The sequence below is a fragment of the Hypomesus nipponensis genome, chromosome 23, assembly GCF_054491055.1.
Source record: "Hypomesus nipponensis isolate SF chromosome 23, ASM5449105v1, whole genome shotgun sequence".
NCBI lineage: Eukaryota > Metazoa > Chordata > Actinopteri > Osmeriformes > Osmeridae > Hypomesus > Hypomesus nipponensis.
In genome coordinates, this window is record NC_140383.1 from 23,248,748 (window position 1) to 23,261,125 (window position 12,378).

The 12,378-nt window shown below is 50.0% G+C and overlaps 25 non-coding genes across 25 annotated transcripts; all 25 read right to left on the reverse strand.

Annotated features, from left to right (window-relative positions):
• Window positions 1-255: 255 nt before the first annotated feature.
• LOC146234997 (U5 spliceosomal RNA) lies at window positions 256-369 on the reverse strand. The gene has a single exon (XR_014742137.1). It is a non-coding gene; the product is annotated as a U5 spliceosomal RNA (small nuclear RNA).
• Window positions 370-744: 375 nt separating this feature from the next.
• On the reverse strand, window positions 745-858 carry LOC146234998 (U5 spliceosomal RNA). Its single transcript, XR_014742095.1, has one exon. It is a non-coding gene; the product is annotated as a U5 spliceosomal RNA (small nuclear RNA).
• A 375-nt stretch (window positions 859-1,233) lies between these two features.
• Window positions 1,234-1,347, reverse strand: LOC146234999 (U5 spliceosomal RNA). Its single transcript, XR_014742074.1, has one exon. It is a non-coding gene; the product is annotated as a U5 spliceosomal RNA (small nuclear RNA).
• A 375-nt stretch (window positions 1,348-1,722) lies between these two features.
• Window positions 1,723-1,836, reverse strand: LOC146235000 (U5 spliceosomal RNA). Its single transcript, XR_014742096.1, has one exon. It is a non-coding gene; the product is annotated as a U5 spliceosomal RNA (small nuclear RNA).
• Window positions 1,837-2,211: 375 nt separating this feature from the next.
• LOC146235001 (U5 spliceosomal RNA) lies at window positions 2,212-2,325 on the reverse strand. The gene has a single exon (XR_014742075.1). It is a non-coding gene; the product is annotated as a U5 spliceosomal RNA (small nuclear RNA).
• A 375-nt stretch (window positions 2,326-2,700) lies between these two features.
• On the reverse strand, window positions 2,701-2,814 carry LOC146235002 (U5 spliceosomal RNA). Its single transcript, XR_014742097.1, has one exon. It is a non-coding gene; the product is annotated as a U5 spliceosomal RNA (small nuclear RNA).
• A 375-nt stretch (window positions 2,815-3,189) lies between these two features.
• Window positions 3,190-3,303, reverse strand: LOC146235003 (U5 spliceosomal RNA). Its single transcript, XR_014742076.1, has one exon. It is a non-coding gene; the product is annotated as a U5 spliceosomal RNA (small nuclear RNA).
• Window positions 3,304-3,678: 375 nt separating this feature from the next.
• On the reverse strand, window positions 3,679-3,792 carry LOC146235004 (U5 spliceosomal RNA). The gene has a single exon (XR_014742098.1). It is a non-coding gene; the product is annotated as a U5 spliceosomal RNA (small nuclear RNA).
• Window positions 3,793-4,167: 375 nt separating this feature from the next.
• Window positions 4,168-4,281, reverse strand: LOC146235005 (U5 spliceosomal RNA). Its single transcript, XR_014742099.1, has one exon. It is a non-coding gene; the product is annotated as a U5 spliceosomal RNA (small nuclear RNA).
• Window positions 4,282-4,655: 374 nt separating this feature from the next.
• LOC146235006 (U5 spliceosomal RNA) lies at window positions 4,656-4,769 on the reverse strand. Its single transcript, XR_014742100.1, has one exon. It is a non-coding gene; the product is annotated as a U5 spliceosomal RNA (small nuclear RNA).
• Window positions 4,770-5,144: 375 nt separating this feature from the next.
• Window positions 5,145-5,258, reverse strand: LOC146235007 (U5 spliceosomal RNA). Its single transcript, XR_014742077.1, has one exon. It is a non-coding gene; the product is annotated as a U5 spliceosomal RNA (small nuclear RNA).
• A 375-nt stretch (window positions 5,259-5,633) lies between these two features.
• On the reverse strand, window positions 5,634-5,747 carry LOC146235008 (U5 spliceosomal RNA). Its single transcript, XR_014742078.1, has one exon. It is a non-coding gene; the product is annotated as a U5 spliceosomal RNA (small nuclear RNA).
• A 375-nt stretch (window positions 5,748-6,122) lies between these two features.
• Window positions 6,123-6,236, reverse strand: LOC146235009 (U5 spliceosomal RNA). The gene has a single exon (XR_014742079.1). It is a non-coding gene; the product is annotated as a U5 spliceosomal RNA (small nuclear RNA).
• A 375-nt stretch (window positions 6,237-6,611) lies between these two features.
• On the reverse strand, window positions 6,612-6,725 carry LOC146235010 (U5 spliceosomal RNA). Its single transcript, XR_014742101.1, has one exon. It is a non-coding gene; the product is annotated as a U5 spliceosomal RNA (small nuclear RNA).
• A 375-nt stretch (window positions 6,726-7,100) lies between these two features.
• LOC146235011 (U5 spliceosomal RNA) lies at window positions 7,101-7,214 on the reverse strand. Its single transcript, XR_014742139.1, has one exon. It is a non-coding gene; the product is annotated as a U5 spliceosomal RNA (small nuclear RNA).
• Window positions 7,215-7,589: 375 nt separating this feature from the next.
• Window positions 7,590-7,703, reverse strand: LOC146235012 (U5 spliceosomal RNA). The gene has a single exon (XR_014742102.1). It is a non-coding gene; the product is annotated as a U5 spliceosomal RNA (small nuclear RNA).
• A 375-nt stretch (window positions 7,704-8,078) lies between these two features.
• On the reverse strand, window positions 8,079-8,192 carry LOC146235013 (U5 spliceosomal RNA). Its single transcript, XR_014742140.1, has one exon. It is a non-coding gene; the product is annotated as a U5 spliceosomal RNA (small nuclear RNA).
• A 375-nt stretch (window positions 8,193-8,567) lies between these two features.
• On the reverse strand, window positions 8,568-8,681 carry LOC146235014 (U5 spliceosomal RNA). Its single transcript, XR_014742103.1, has one exon. It is a non-coding gene; the product is annotated as a U5 spliceosomal RNA (small nuclear RNA).
• A 375-nt stretch (window positions 8,682-9,056) lies between these two features.
• LOC146235015 (U5 spliceosomal RNA) lies at window positions 9,057-9,170 on the reverse strand. Its single transcript, XR_014742141.1, has one exon. It is a non-coding gene; the product is annotated as a U5 spliceosomal RNA (small nuclear RNA).
• A 375-nt stretch (window positions 9,171-9,545) lies between these two features.
• On the reverse strand, window positions 9,546-9,659 carry LOC146235016 (U5 spliceosomal RNA). The gene has a single exon (XR_014742105.1). It is a non-coding gene; the product is annotated as a U5 spliceosomal RNA (small nuclear RNA).
• A 375-nt stretch (window positions 9,660-10,034) lies between these two features.
• LOC146235017 (U5 spliceosomal RNA) lies at window positions 10,035-10,148 on the reverse strand. The gene has a single exon (XR_014742080.1). It is a non-coding gene; the product is annotated as a U5 spliceosomal RNA (small nuclear RNA).
• Window positions 10,149-10,523: 375 nt separating this feature from the next.
• On the reverse strand, window positions 10,524-10,637 carry LOC146235018 (U5 spliceosomal RNA). Its single transcript, XR_014742106.1, has one exon. It is a non-coding gene; the product is annotated as a U5 spliceosomal RNA (small nuclear RNA).
• A 375-nt stretch (window positions 10,638-11,012) lies between these two features.
• On the reverse strand, window positions 11,013-11,126 carry LOC146235019 (U5 spliceosomal RNA). Its single transcript, XR_014742107.1, has one exon. It is a non-coding gene; the product is annotated as a U5 spliceosomal RNA (small nuclear RNA).
• Window positions 11,127-11,501: 375 nt separating this feature from the next.
• LOC146235020 (U5 spliceosomal RNA) lies at window positions 11,502-11,615 on the reverse strand. Its single transcript, XR_014742108.1, has one exon. It is a non-coding gene; the product is annotated as a U5 spliceosomal RNA (small nuclear RNA).
• A 375-nt stretch (window positions 11,616-11,990) lies between these two features.
• On the reverse strand, window positions 11,991-12,104 carry LOC146235021 (U5 spliceosomal RNA). Its single transcript, XR_014742109.1, has one exon. It is a non-coding gene; the product is annotated as a U5 spliceosomal RNA (small nuclear RNA).
• Window positions 12,105-12,378: the final 274 nt, after the last annotated feature.

Here is a 12,378-nt window from a genome sequence, read left to right on the forward strand (position 1 = left end):
AACGCGGTTTAAAGCGACAGCCGTGCAACGTGTCAGAACGTCCAGTGAGATGACTTTGTCTTTGGTCTGCGTACGCGCGCAAAGCATGATGGGACGTAACAATTACGCTGAGCAAAACGGGACATTTCCGCAACGTATCATGGCGTGAGTGAAAACGGGGCTCTCAAGTTCCACCGCAAGATAGCCATGAGGTTATCACTCCCGATCATATTTACCCACTCCACCATGTCATTTCATGTCGTTTGCAGTTGAGGAGGCCCCGCGGTAGCAGGGCGTCTAAAAATTGGTTTTTACTCGTAATGTTCCTCTCCACGGAAGTCTTTAGTAAAAGGCGAAAGGCTTGTTCGTAATGAAGAGAAACCGGAGTGTGCTGCGGACTGAAGGAAAGCCGCTGGGGACCCATTCTCGGCCGTGACAGTTCAGTCCGCGGTTGCATATTGTGTGTTTCAGGATACCCACGCTAGCTCAGTAGTAGCCTAGCTACTTATAAACGCGGTTTAAAGCGACAGCCGTGCAACGTGTCAGAACGTCCAGTGAGATGACTTTGTCTTTGGTCTGCGTACGCGCGCAAAGCATGATGGGACGTAACAATTACGCTGAGCAAAACGGAACATTTCCGCAACGTATCATGGCGTGAGTGAAAACGGGGCTCTCAAGTTCCACCGCAAGATAGCCATGAGGTTATCACTCCCGATCATATTTACCCACTCCACCATGTCATTTCATGTCGTTTACAGTTGAGGAGGCCCCGCGGTAGCAGGGCGTCTAAAAATTGGTTGATACTCGTAATGTTCCTCTCCACGGAAGTCTTTAGTAAAAGGCGAAAGGCTTGTTCGTAATGAAGAGAAACCGGAGTGTGCTGCGGACTGAAGGAAAGCCGCTGGGGACCCATTCTCGGCCGTGACAGTTCAGTCCGCGGTTGCATATTGTGTTTTTCAGGATACCCACGCTAGCTCAGTAGTAGCCTAGCTACTTATAAACGCGGTTTAAAGCGACAGCCGTGCAACGTGTCAGAACGTCCAGTGAGATGACTTTGTCTTTGGTCTGCGTACGCGCGCAAAGCATGATGGGACGTAACAATTACGCTGAGCAAAACGGGACATTTCCGCAACGTATCATGGCGTGAGTGAAAACGGGGCTCTCAAGTTCCACCGCAAGATAGCCATGCGGTTATCACTCCCGATCATATTTACCCACTCCACCATGTCATTTCATGTCGTTTACAGTTGAGGAGGCCCCGCGGTAGCAGGGCGTCTAAAAATTGGTTGATACTCGTAATGTTCCTCTCCACGGAAGTCTTTAGTAAAAGGCGAAAGGCTTGTTCGAAATGAAGAGAAACCGGAGTGTGCTGCGGACTGAAGGAAAGCCGCTGGGGACCCATTCTCGGCCGTGACAGTTCAGTCCGCGGTTGCATATTGTGTTTTTCAGGATACCCACGCTAGCTCAGTAGTAGCCTAGCTACTTATAAACGCGGTTTAAAGCGACAGCCGTGCAACGTGTCAGAACGTCCAGTGAGATGACTTTGTCTTTGGTCTGCGTACGCGCGCAAAGCATGATGGGACGTAACAATTACGCTGAGCAAAACGGAACATTTCCGCAACGTATCATGGCGTGAGTGAAAACGGGGCTCTCAAGTTCCACCGCAAGATAGCCATGAGGTTATCACTCCCGATCATATTTACCCACTCCACCATATCATTTCATGTCGTTTACAGTTGAGGAGGCCCCGCGGTAGCAGGGCGTCTAAAAATTGGTTGATACTCGTAATGTTCCTCTCCACGGAAGTCTTTAGTAAAAGGCGAAAGGCTTGTTCGTAATGAAGAGAAACCGGAGTGTGCTGCGGACTGAAGGAAAGCCGCTGGGGACCCATTCTCGGCCGTGACAGTTCAGTCCGCGGTTGCATATTGTGTTTTTCAGGATACCCACGCTAGCTCAGTAGTAGCCTAGCTACTTATAAACGCGGTTTAAAGCGACAGCCGTGCAACGTGTCAGAACGTCCAGTGAGATGACTTTGTCTTTGGTCTGCGTACGCGCGCAAAGCATGATGGGACGTAACAATTACGCTGAGCAAAACGGGACATTTCCGCAACGTATCATGGCGTGAGTGAAAACGGGGCTCTCAAGTTCCACCGCAAGATAGCCATGCGGTTATCACTCCCGATCATATTTACCCACTCCACCATGTCATTTCATGTCGTTTACAGTTGAGGAGGCCCCGCGGTAGCAGGGCGTCTAAAAATTGGTTGATACTCGTAATGTTCCTCTCCACGGAAGTCTTTAGTAAAAGGCGAAAGGCTTGTTCGAAATGAAGAGAAACCGGAGTGTGCTGCGGACTGAAGGAAAGCCGCTGGGGACCCATTCTCGGCCGTGACAGTTCAGTCCGCGGTTGCATATTGTGTTTTTCAGGATACCCACGCTAGCTCAGTAGTAGCCTAGCTACTTATAAACGCGGTTTAAAGCGACAGCCGTGCAACGTGTCAGAACGTCCAGTGAGATGACTTTGTCTTTGGTCTGCGTACGCGCGCAAAGCATGATGGGACGTAACAATTACGCTGAGCAAAACGGAACATTTCCGCAACGTATCATGGCGTGAGTGAAAACGGGGCTCTCAAGTTCCACCGCAAGATAGCCATGAGGTTATCACTCCCGATCATATTTACCCACTCCACCATGTCATTTCATGTCGTTTACAGTTGAGGAGGCCCCGCGGTAGCAGGGCGTCTAAAAATTGGTTGATACTCGTAATGTTCCTCTCCACGGAAGTCTTTAGTAAAAGGCGAAAGGCTTGTTCGTAATGAAGAGAAACCGGAGTGTGCTGCGGACTGAAGGAAAGCCGCTGGGGACCCATTCTCGGCCGTGACAGTTCAGTCCGCGGTTGCATATTGTGTTTTTCAGGATACCCACGCTAGCTCAGTAGTAGCCTAGCTACTTATAAACGCGGTTTAAAGCGACAGCCGTGCAACGTGTCAGAACGTCCAGTGAGATGACTTTGTCTTTGGTCTGCGTACGCGCGCAAAGCATGATGGGACGTAACAATTACGCTGAGCAAAACGGAACATTTCCGCAACGTATCATGGCGTGAGTGAAAACGGGGCTCTCAAGTTCCACCGCAAGATAGCCATGCGGTTATCACTCCCGATCATATTTACCCACTCCACCATGTCATTTCATGTCGTTTACAGTTGAGGAGGCCCCGCGGTAGCAGGGCGTCTAAAAATTGGTTGATACTCGTAATGTTCCTCTCCACGGAAGTCTTTAGTAAAAGGCGAAAGGCTTGTTCGAAATGAAGAGAAACCGGAGTGTGCTGCGGACTGAAGGAAAGCCGCTGGGGACCCATTCTCGGCCGTGACAGTTCAGTCCGCGGTTGCATATTGTGTTTTTCAGGATACCCACGCTAGCTCAGTAGTAGCCTAGCTACTTATAAACGCGGTTTAAAGCGACAGCCGTGCAACGTGTCAGAACGTCCAGTGAGATGACTTTGTCTTTGGTCTGCGTACGCGCGCAAAGCATGATGGGACGTAACAATTACGCTGAGCAAAACGGAACATTTCCGCAACGTATCATGGCGTGAGTGAAAACGGGGCTCTCAAGTTCTACCGCAAGATAGCCATGAGGTTATCACTCCCGATCATATTTACCCACTCCACCATGTCATTTCATGTCGTTTACAGTTGAGGAGGCCCCGCGGTAGCAGGGCGTCTAAAAATTGGTTGATACTCGTAATGTTCCTCTCCACGGAAGTCTTTAGTAAAAGGCGAAAGGCTTGTTCGTAATGAAGAGAAACCGGAGTGTGCTGCGGACTGAAGGAAAGCCGCTGGGGACCCATTCTCGGCCGTGACAGTTCAGTCCGCGGTTGCATATTGTGTTTTTCAGGATACCCACGCTAGCTCAGTAGTAGCCTAGCTACTTATAAACGCGGTTTAAAGCGACAGCCGTGCAACGTGTCAGAACGTCCAGTGAGATGACTTTGTCTTTGGTCTGCGTACGCGCGCAAAGCATGATGGGACGTAACAATTACGCTGAGCAAAACGGAACATTTCCGCAACGTATCATGACGTGAGTGAAAACGGGGCTCTCAAGTTCCACCGCAAGATAGCCATGAGGTTATCACTCCCGATCATATTTACCCACTCCACCATGTCATTTCATGTCGTTTACAGTTGAGGAGGCCCCGCGGTAGCAGGGCGTCTAAAAATTGGTTGATACTCGTAATGTTCCTCTCCACGGAAGTCTTTAGTAAAAGGCGAAAGGCTTGTTCGTAATGAAGAGAAACCGGAGTGTGCTGCGGACTGAAGGAAAGCCGCTGGGGACCCATTCTCGGCCGTGACAGTTCAGTCCGCGGTTGCATATTGTGTTTTTCAGGATACCCACGCTAGCTCAGTAGTAGCCTAGCTACTTATAAACGCGGTTTAAAGCGACAGCCGTGCAACGTGTCAGAACGTCCAGTGAGATGACTTTGTCTTTGGTCTGCGTACGCGCGCAAAGCATGATGGGACGTAACAATTACGCTGAGCAAAACGGAACATTTCCGCAACGTATCATGACGTGAGTGAAACGGGGCTCTCAAGTTCCACCGCAAGATAGCCATGAGGTTATCACTCCCGATCATATTTACCCACTCCACCATATCATTTCATGTCGTTTACAGTTGAGGAGGCCCCGCGGTAGCAGGGCGTCTAAAAATTGGTTGATACTCGTAATGTTCCTCTCCACGGAAGTCTTTAGTAAAAGGCGAAAGGCTTGTTCGTAATGAAGAGAAACCGGAGTGTGCTGCGGACTGAAGGAAAGCCGCTGGGGACCCATTCTCGGCCGTGACAGTTCAGTCCGCGGTTGCATATTGTGTTTTTCAGGATACCCACGCTAGCTCAGTAGTAGCCTAGCTACTTATAAACGCGGTTTAAAGCGACAGCCGTGCAACGTGTCAGAACGTCCAGTGAGATGACTTTGTCTTTGGTCTGCGTACGCGCGCAAAGCATGATGGGACGTAACAATTACGCTGAGCAAAACGGGACATTTCCGCAACGTATCATGGCGTGAGTGAAAACGGGGCTCTCAAGTTCCACCGCAAGATAGCCATGCGGTTATCACTCCCGATCATATTTACCCACTCCACCATGTCATTTCATGTCGTTTACAGTTGAGGAGGCCCCGCGGTAGCAGGGCGTCTAAAAATTGGTTGATACTCGTAATGTTCCTCTCCACGGAAGTCTTTAGTAAAAGGCGAAAGGCTTGTTCGAAATGAAGAGAAACCGGAGTGTGCTGCGGACTGAAGGAAAGCCGCTGGGGACCCATTCTCGGCCGTGACAGTTCAGTCCGCGGTTGCATATTGTGTTTTTCAGGATACCCACGCTAGCTCAGTAGTAGCCTAGCTACTTATAAACGCGGTTTAAAGCGACAGCCGTGCAACGTGTCAGAACGTCCAGTGAGATGACTTTGTCTTTGGTCTGCGTACGCGCGCAAAGCATGATGGGACGTAACAATTACGCTGAGCAAAACGGAACATTTCCGCAACGTATCATGGCGTGAGTGAAAACGGGGCTCTCAAGTTCCACCGCAAGATAGCCATGAGGTTATCACTCCCGATCATATTTACCCACTCCACCATGTCATTTCATGTCGTTTACAGTTGAGGAGGCCCCGCGGTAGCAGGGCGTCTAAAAATTGGTTGATACTCGTAATGTTCCTCTCCACGGAAGTCTTTAGTAAAAGGCGAAAGGCTTGTTCGAAATGAAGAGAAACCGGAGTGTGCTGCGGACTGAAGGAAAGCCGCTGGGGACCCATTCTCGGCCGTGACAGTTCAGTCCGCGGTTGCATATTGTGTTTTTCAGGATACCCACGCTAGCTCAGTAGTAGCCTAGCTACTTATAAACGCGGTTTAAAGCGACAGCCGTGCAACGTGTCAGAACGTCCAGTGAGATGACTTTGTCTTTGGTCTGCGTACGCGCGCAAAGCATGATGGGACGTAACAATTACGCTGAGCAAAACGGAACATTTCCGCAACGTATCATGGCGTGAGTGAAAACGGGGCTCTCAAGTTCCACCGCAAGATAGCCATGCGGTTATCACTCCCGATCATATTTACCCACTCCACCATGTCATTTCATGTCGTTTACAGTTGAGGAGGCCCCGCGGTAGCAGGGCGTCTAAAAATTGGTTGATACTCGTAATGTTCCTCTCCACGGAAGTCTTTAGTAAAAGGCGAAAGGCTTGTTCGAAATGAAGAGAAACCGGAGTGTGCTGCGGACTGAAGGAAAGCCGCTGGGGACCCATTCTCGGCCGTGACAGTTCAGTCCGCGGTTGCATATTGTGTTTTTCAGGATACCCACGCTAGCTCAGTAGTAGCCTAGCTACTTATAAACGCGGTTTAAAGCGACAGCCGTGCAACGTGTCAGAACGTCCAGTGAGATGACTTTGTCTTTGGTCTGCGTACGCGCGCAAAGCATGATGGGACGTAACAATTACGCCGAGCAAAACGGGACATTTCCGCAACGTATCATGGCGTGAGTGAAAACGGGGCTCTCAAGTTCCACCGCAAGATAGCCATGAGGTTATCACTCCCGATCATATTTACCCACTCCACCATGTCATTTCATGTCGTTTACAGTTGAGGAGGCCCCGCGGTAGCAGGGCGTCTAAAAATTGGTTGATACTCGTAATGTTCCTCTCCACGGAAGTCTTTAGTAAAAGGCGAAAGGCTTGTTCGTAATGAAGAGAAACCGGAGTGTGCTGCGGACTGAAGGAAAGCCGCTGGGGACCCATTCTCGGCCGTGACAGTTCAGTCCGCGGTTGCATATTGTGTTTTTCAGGATACCCACGCTAGCTCAGTAGTAGCCTAGCTACTTATAAACGCGGTTTAAAGCGACAGCCGTGCAACGTGTCAGAACGTCCAGTGAGATGACTTTGTCTTTGGTCTGCGTACGCGCGCAAAGCATGATGGGACGTAACAATTACGCCGAGCAAAACGGGACATTTCCGCAACGTATCATGGCGTGAGTGAAAACGGGGCTCTCAAGTTCCACCGCAAGATAGCCATGAGGTTATCACTCCCGATCATATTTACCCACTCCACCATGTCATTTCATGTCGTTTGCAGTTGAGGAGGCCCCGCGGTAGCAGGGCGTCTAAAAATTGGTTTTTACTCGTAATGTTCCTCTCCACGGAAGTCTTTAGTAAAAGGCGAAAGGCTTGTTCGTAATGAAGAGAAACCGGAGTGTGCTGCGGACTGAAGGAAAGCCGCTGGGGACCCATTCTCGGCCGTGACAGTTCAGTCCGCGGTTGCATATTGTGTGTTTCAGGATACCCACGCTAGCTCAGTAGTAGCCTAGCTACTTATAAACGCGGTTTAAAGCGACAGCCGTGCAACGTGTCAGAACGTCCAGTGAGATGACTTTGTCTTTGGTCTGCGTACGCGCGCAAAGCATGATGGGACGTAACAATTACGCTGAGCAAAACGGAACATTTCCGCAACGTATCATGGCGTGAGTGAAAACGGGGCTCTCAAGTTCCACCGCAAGATAGCCATGAGGTTATCACTCCCGATCATATTTACCCACTCCACCATGTCATTTCATGTCGTTTACAGTTGAGGAGGCCCCGCGGTAGCAGGGCGTCTAAAAATTGGTTGATACTCGTAATGTTCCTCTCCACGGAAGTCTTTAGTAAAAGGCGAAAGGCTTGTTCGTAATGAAGAGAAACCGGAGTGTGCTGCGGACTGAAGGAAAGCCGCTGGGGACCCATTCTCGGCCGTGACAGTTCAGTCCGCGGTTGCATATTGTGTTTTTCAGGATACCCACGCTAGCTCAGTAGTAGCCTAGCTACTTATAAACGCGGTTTAAAGCGACAGCCGTGCAACGTGTCAGAACGTCCAGTGAGATGACTTTGTCTTTGGTCTGCGTACGCGCGCAAAGCATGATGGGACGTAACAATTACGCCGAGCAAAACGGGACATTTCCGCAACGTATCATGGCGTGAGTGAAAACGGGGCTCTCAAGTTCCACCGCAAGATAGCCATGAGGTTATCACTCCCGATCATATTTACCCACTCCACCATGTCATTTCATGTCGTTTGCAGTTGAGGAGGCCCCGCGGTAGCAGGGCGTCTAAAAATTGGTTTTTACTCGTAATGTTCCTCTCCACGGAAGTCTTTAGTAAAAGGCGAAAGGCTTGTTCGTAATGAAGAGAAACCGGAGTGTGCTGCGGACTGAAGGAAAGCCGCTGGGGACCCATTCTCGGCCGTGACAGTTCAGTCCGCGGTTGCATATTGTGTGTTTCAGGATACCCACGCTAGCTCAGTAGTAGCCTAGCTACTTATAAACGCGGTTTAAAGCGACAGCCGTGCAACGTGTCAGAACGTCCAGTGAGATGACTTTGTCTTTGGTCTGCGTACGCGCGCAAAGCATGATGGGACGTAACAATTACGCTGAGCAAAACGGAACATTTCCGCAACGTATCATGGCGTGAGTGAAAACGGGGCTCTCAAGTTCCACCGCAAGATAGCCATGAGGTTATCACTCCCGATCATATTTACCCACTCCACCATGTCATTTCATGTCGTTTACAGTTGAGGAGGCCCCGCGGTAGCAGGGCGTCTAAAAATTGGTTGATACTCGTAATGTTCCTCTCCACGGAAGTCTTTAGTAAAAGGCGAAAGGCTTGTTCGTAATGAAGAGAAACCGGAGTGTGCTGCGGACTGAAGGAAAGCCGCTGGGGACCCATTCTCGGCCGTGACAGTTCAGTCCGCGGTTGCATATTGTGTTTTTCAGGATACCCACGCTAGCTCAGTAGTAGCCTAGCTACTTATAAACGCGGTTTAAAGCGACAGCCGTGCAACGTGTCAGAACGTCCAGTGAGATGACTTTGTCTTTGGTCTGCGTACGCGCGCAAAGCATGATGGGACGTAACAATTACGCCGAGCAAAACGGGACATTTCCGCAACGTATCATGGCGTGAGTGAAAACGGGGCTCTCAAGTTCCACCGCAAGATAGCCATGAGGTTATCACTCCCGATCATATTTACCCACTCCACCATGTCATTTCATGTCGTTTGCAGTTGAGGAGGCCCCGCGGTAGCAGGGCGTCTAAAAATTGGTTTTTACTCGTAATGTTCCTCTCCACGGAAGTCTTTAGTAAAAGGCGAAAGGCTTGTTCGTAATGAAGAGAAACCGGAGTGTGCTGCGGACTGAAGGAAAGCCGCTGGGGACCCATTCTCGGCCGTGACAGTTCAGTCCGCGGTTGCATATTGTGTGTTTCAGGATACCCACGCTAGCTCAGTAGTAGCCTAGCTACTTATAAACGCGGTTTAAAGCGACAGCCGTGCAACGTGTCAGAACGTCCAGTGAGATGACTTTGTCTTTGGTCTGCGTACGCGCGCAAAGCATGATGGGACGTAACAATTACGCTGAGCAAAACGGAACATTTCCGCAACGTATCATGGCGTGAGTGAAAACGGGGCTCTCAAGTTCCACCGCAAGATAGCCATGAGGTTATCACTCCCGATCATATTTACCCACTCCACCATGTCATTTCATGTCGTTTACAGTTGAGGAGGCCCCGCGGTAGCAGGGCGTCTAAAAATTGGTTGATACTCGTAATGTTCCTCTCCACGGAAGTCTTTAGTAAAAGGCGAAAGGCTTGTTCGTAATGAAGAGAAACCGGAGTGTGCTGCGGACTGAAGGAAAGCCGCTGGGGACCCATTCTCGGCCGTGACAGTTCAGTCCGCGGTTGCATATTGTGTTTTTCAGGATACCCACGCTAGCTCAGTAGTAGCCTAGCTACTTATAAACGCGGTTTAAAGCGACAGCCGTGCAACGTGTCAGAACGTCCAGTGAGATTACTTTGTCTTTGGTCTGCGTACGCGCGCAAAGCATGATGGGACGTAACAATTACGCTGAGCAAAACGGAACATTTCCGCAACGTATCATGGCGTGAGTGAAAACGGGGCTCTCAAGTTCCACCGCAAGATAGCCATGCGGTTATCACTCCCGATCATATTTACCCACTCCACCATGTCATTTCATGTCGTTTACAGTTGAGGAGGCCCCGCGGTAGCAGGGCGTCTAAAAATTGGTTGATACTCGTAATGTTCCTCTCCACGGAAGTCTTTAGTAAAAGGCGAAAGGCTTGTTCGAAATGAAGAGAAACCGGAGTGTGCTGCGGACTGAAGGAAAGCCGCTGGGGACCCATTCTCGGCCGTGACAGTTCAGTCCGCGGTTGCATATTGTGTTTTTCAGGATACCCACGCTAGCTCAGTAGTAGCCTAGCTACTTATAAACGCGGTTTAAAGCGACAGCCGTGCAACGTGTCAGAACGTCCAGTGAGATGACTTTGTCTTTGGTCTGCGTACGCGCGCAAAGCATGATGGGACGTAACAATTACGCTGAGCAAAACGGAACATTTCCGCAACGTATCATGGCGTGAGTGAAAACGGGGCTCTCAAGTTCTACCGCAAGATAGCCATGAGGTTATCACTCCCGATCATATTTACCCACTCCACCATGTCATTTCATGTCGTTTACAGTTGAGGAGGCCCCGCGGTAGCAGGGCGTCTAAAAATTGGTTGATACTCGTAATGTTCCTCTCCACGGAAGTCTTTAGTAAAAGGCGAAAGGCTTGTTCGTAATGAAGAGAAACCGGAGTGTGCTGCGGACTGAAGGAAAGCCGCTGGGGACCCATTCTCGGCCGTGACAGTTCAGTCCGCGGTTGCATATTGTGTTTTTCAGGATACCCACGCTAGCTCAGTAGTAGCCTAGCTACTTATAAACGCGGTTTAAAGCGACAGCCGTGCAACGTGTCAGAACGTCCAGTGAGATGACTTTGTCTTTGGTCTGCGTACGCGCGCAAAGCATGATGGGACGTAACAATTACGCTGAGCAAAACGGAACATTTCCGCAACGTATCATGACGTGAGTGAAAACGGGGCTCTCAAGTTCCACCGCAAGATAGCCATGAGGTTATCACTCCCGATCATATTTACCCACTCCACCATATCATTTCATGTCGTTTATAGTTGAGGAGGCCCCGCGGTAGCAGGGCGTCTAAAAATTGGTTGATACTCGTAATGTTCCTCTCCACGGAAGTCTTTAGTAAAAGGCGAAAGGCTTGTTCGTAATGAAGAGAAACCGGAGTGTGCTGCGGACTGAAGGAAAGCCGCTGGGGACCCATTCTCGGCCGTGACAGTTCAGTCCGCGGTTGCATATTGTGTTTTTCAGGATACCCACGCTAGCTCAGTAGTAGCCTAGCTACTTATAAACGCGGTTTAAAGCGACAGCCGTGCAACGTGTCAGAACGTCCAGTGAGATGACTTTGTCTTTGGTCTGCGTACGCGCGCAAAGCATGATGGGACGTAACAATTACGCTGAGCAAAACGGAACATTTCCGCAACGTATCATGGCGTGAGTGAAAACGGGGCTCTCAAGTTCTACCGCAAGATAGCCATGAGGTTATCACTCCCGATCATATTTACCCACTCCACCATGTCATTTCATGTCGTTTACAGTTGAGGAGGCCCCGCGGTAGCAGGGCGTCTAAAAATTGGTTGATACTCGTAATGTTCCTCTCCACGGAAGTCTTTAGTAAAAGGCGAAAGGCTTGTTCGTAATGAAGAGAAACCGGAGTGTGCTGCGGACTGAAGGAAAGCCGCTGGGGACCCATTCTCGGCCGTGACAGTTCAGTCCGCGGTTGCATATTGTGTTTTTCAGGATACCCACGCTAGCTCAGTAGTAGCCTAGCTACTTATAAACGCGGTTTAAAGCGACAGCCGTGCAACGTGTCAGAACGTCCAGTGAGATGACTTTGTCTTTGGTCTGCGTACGCGCGCAAAGCATGATGGGACGTAACAATTACGCTGAGCAAAACGGAACATTTCCGCAACGTATCATGACGTGAGTGAAAACGGGGCTCTCAAGTTCCACCGCAAGATAGCCATGAGGTTATCACTCCCGATCATATTTACCCACTCCACCATATCATTTCATGTCGTTTACAGTTGAGGAGGCCCCGCGGTAGCAGGGCGTCTAAAAATTGGTTGATACTCGTAATGTTCCTCTCCACGGAAGTCTTTAGTAAAAGGCGAAAGGCTTGTTCGTAATGAAGAGAAACCGGAGTGTGCTGCGGACTGAAGGAAAGCCGCTGGGGACCCATTCTCGGCCGTGACAGTTCAGTCCGCGGTTGCATATTGTGTTTTTCAGGATACCCACGCTAGCTCAGTAGTAGCCTAGCTACTTATAAACGCGGTTTAAAGCGACAGCCGTGCAACGTGTCAGAACGTCCAGTGAGATGACTTTGTCTTTGGTCTGCGTACGCGCGCAAAGCATGATGGGACGTAACAATTACGCTGAGCAAAACGGGACATTTCCGCAACGTATCATGGCGTGAGTGAAA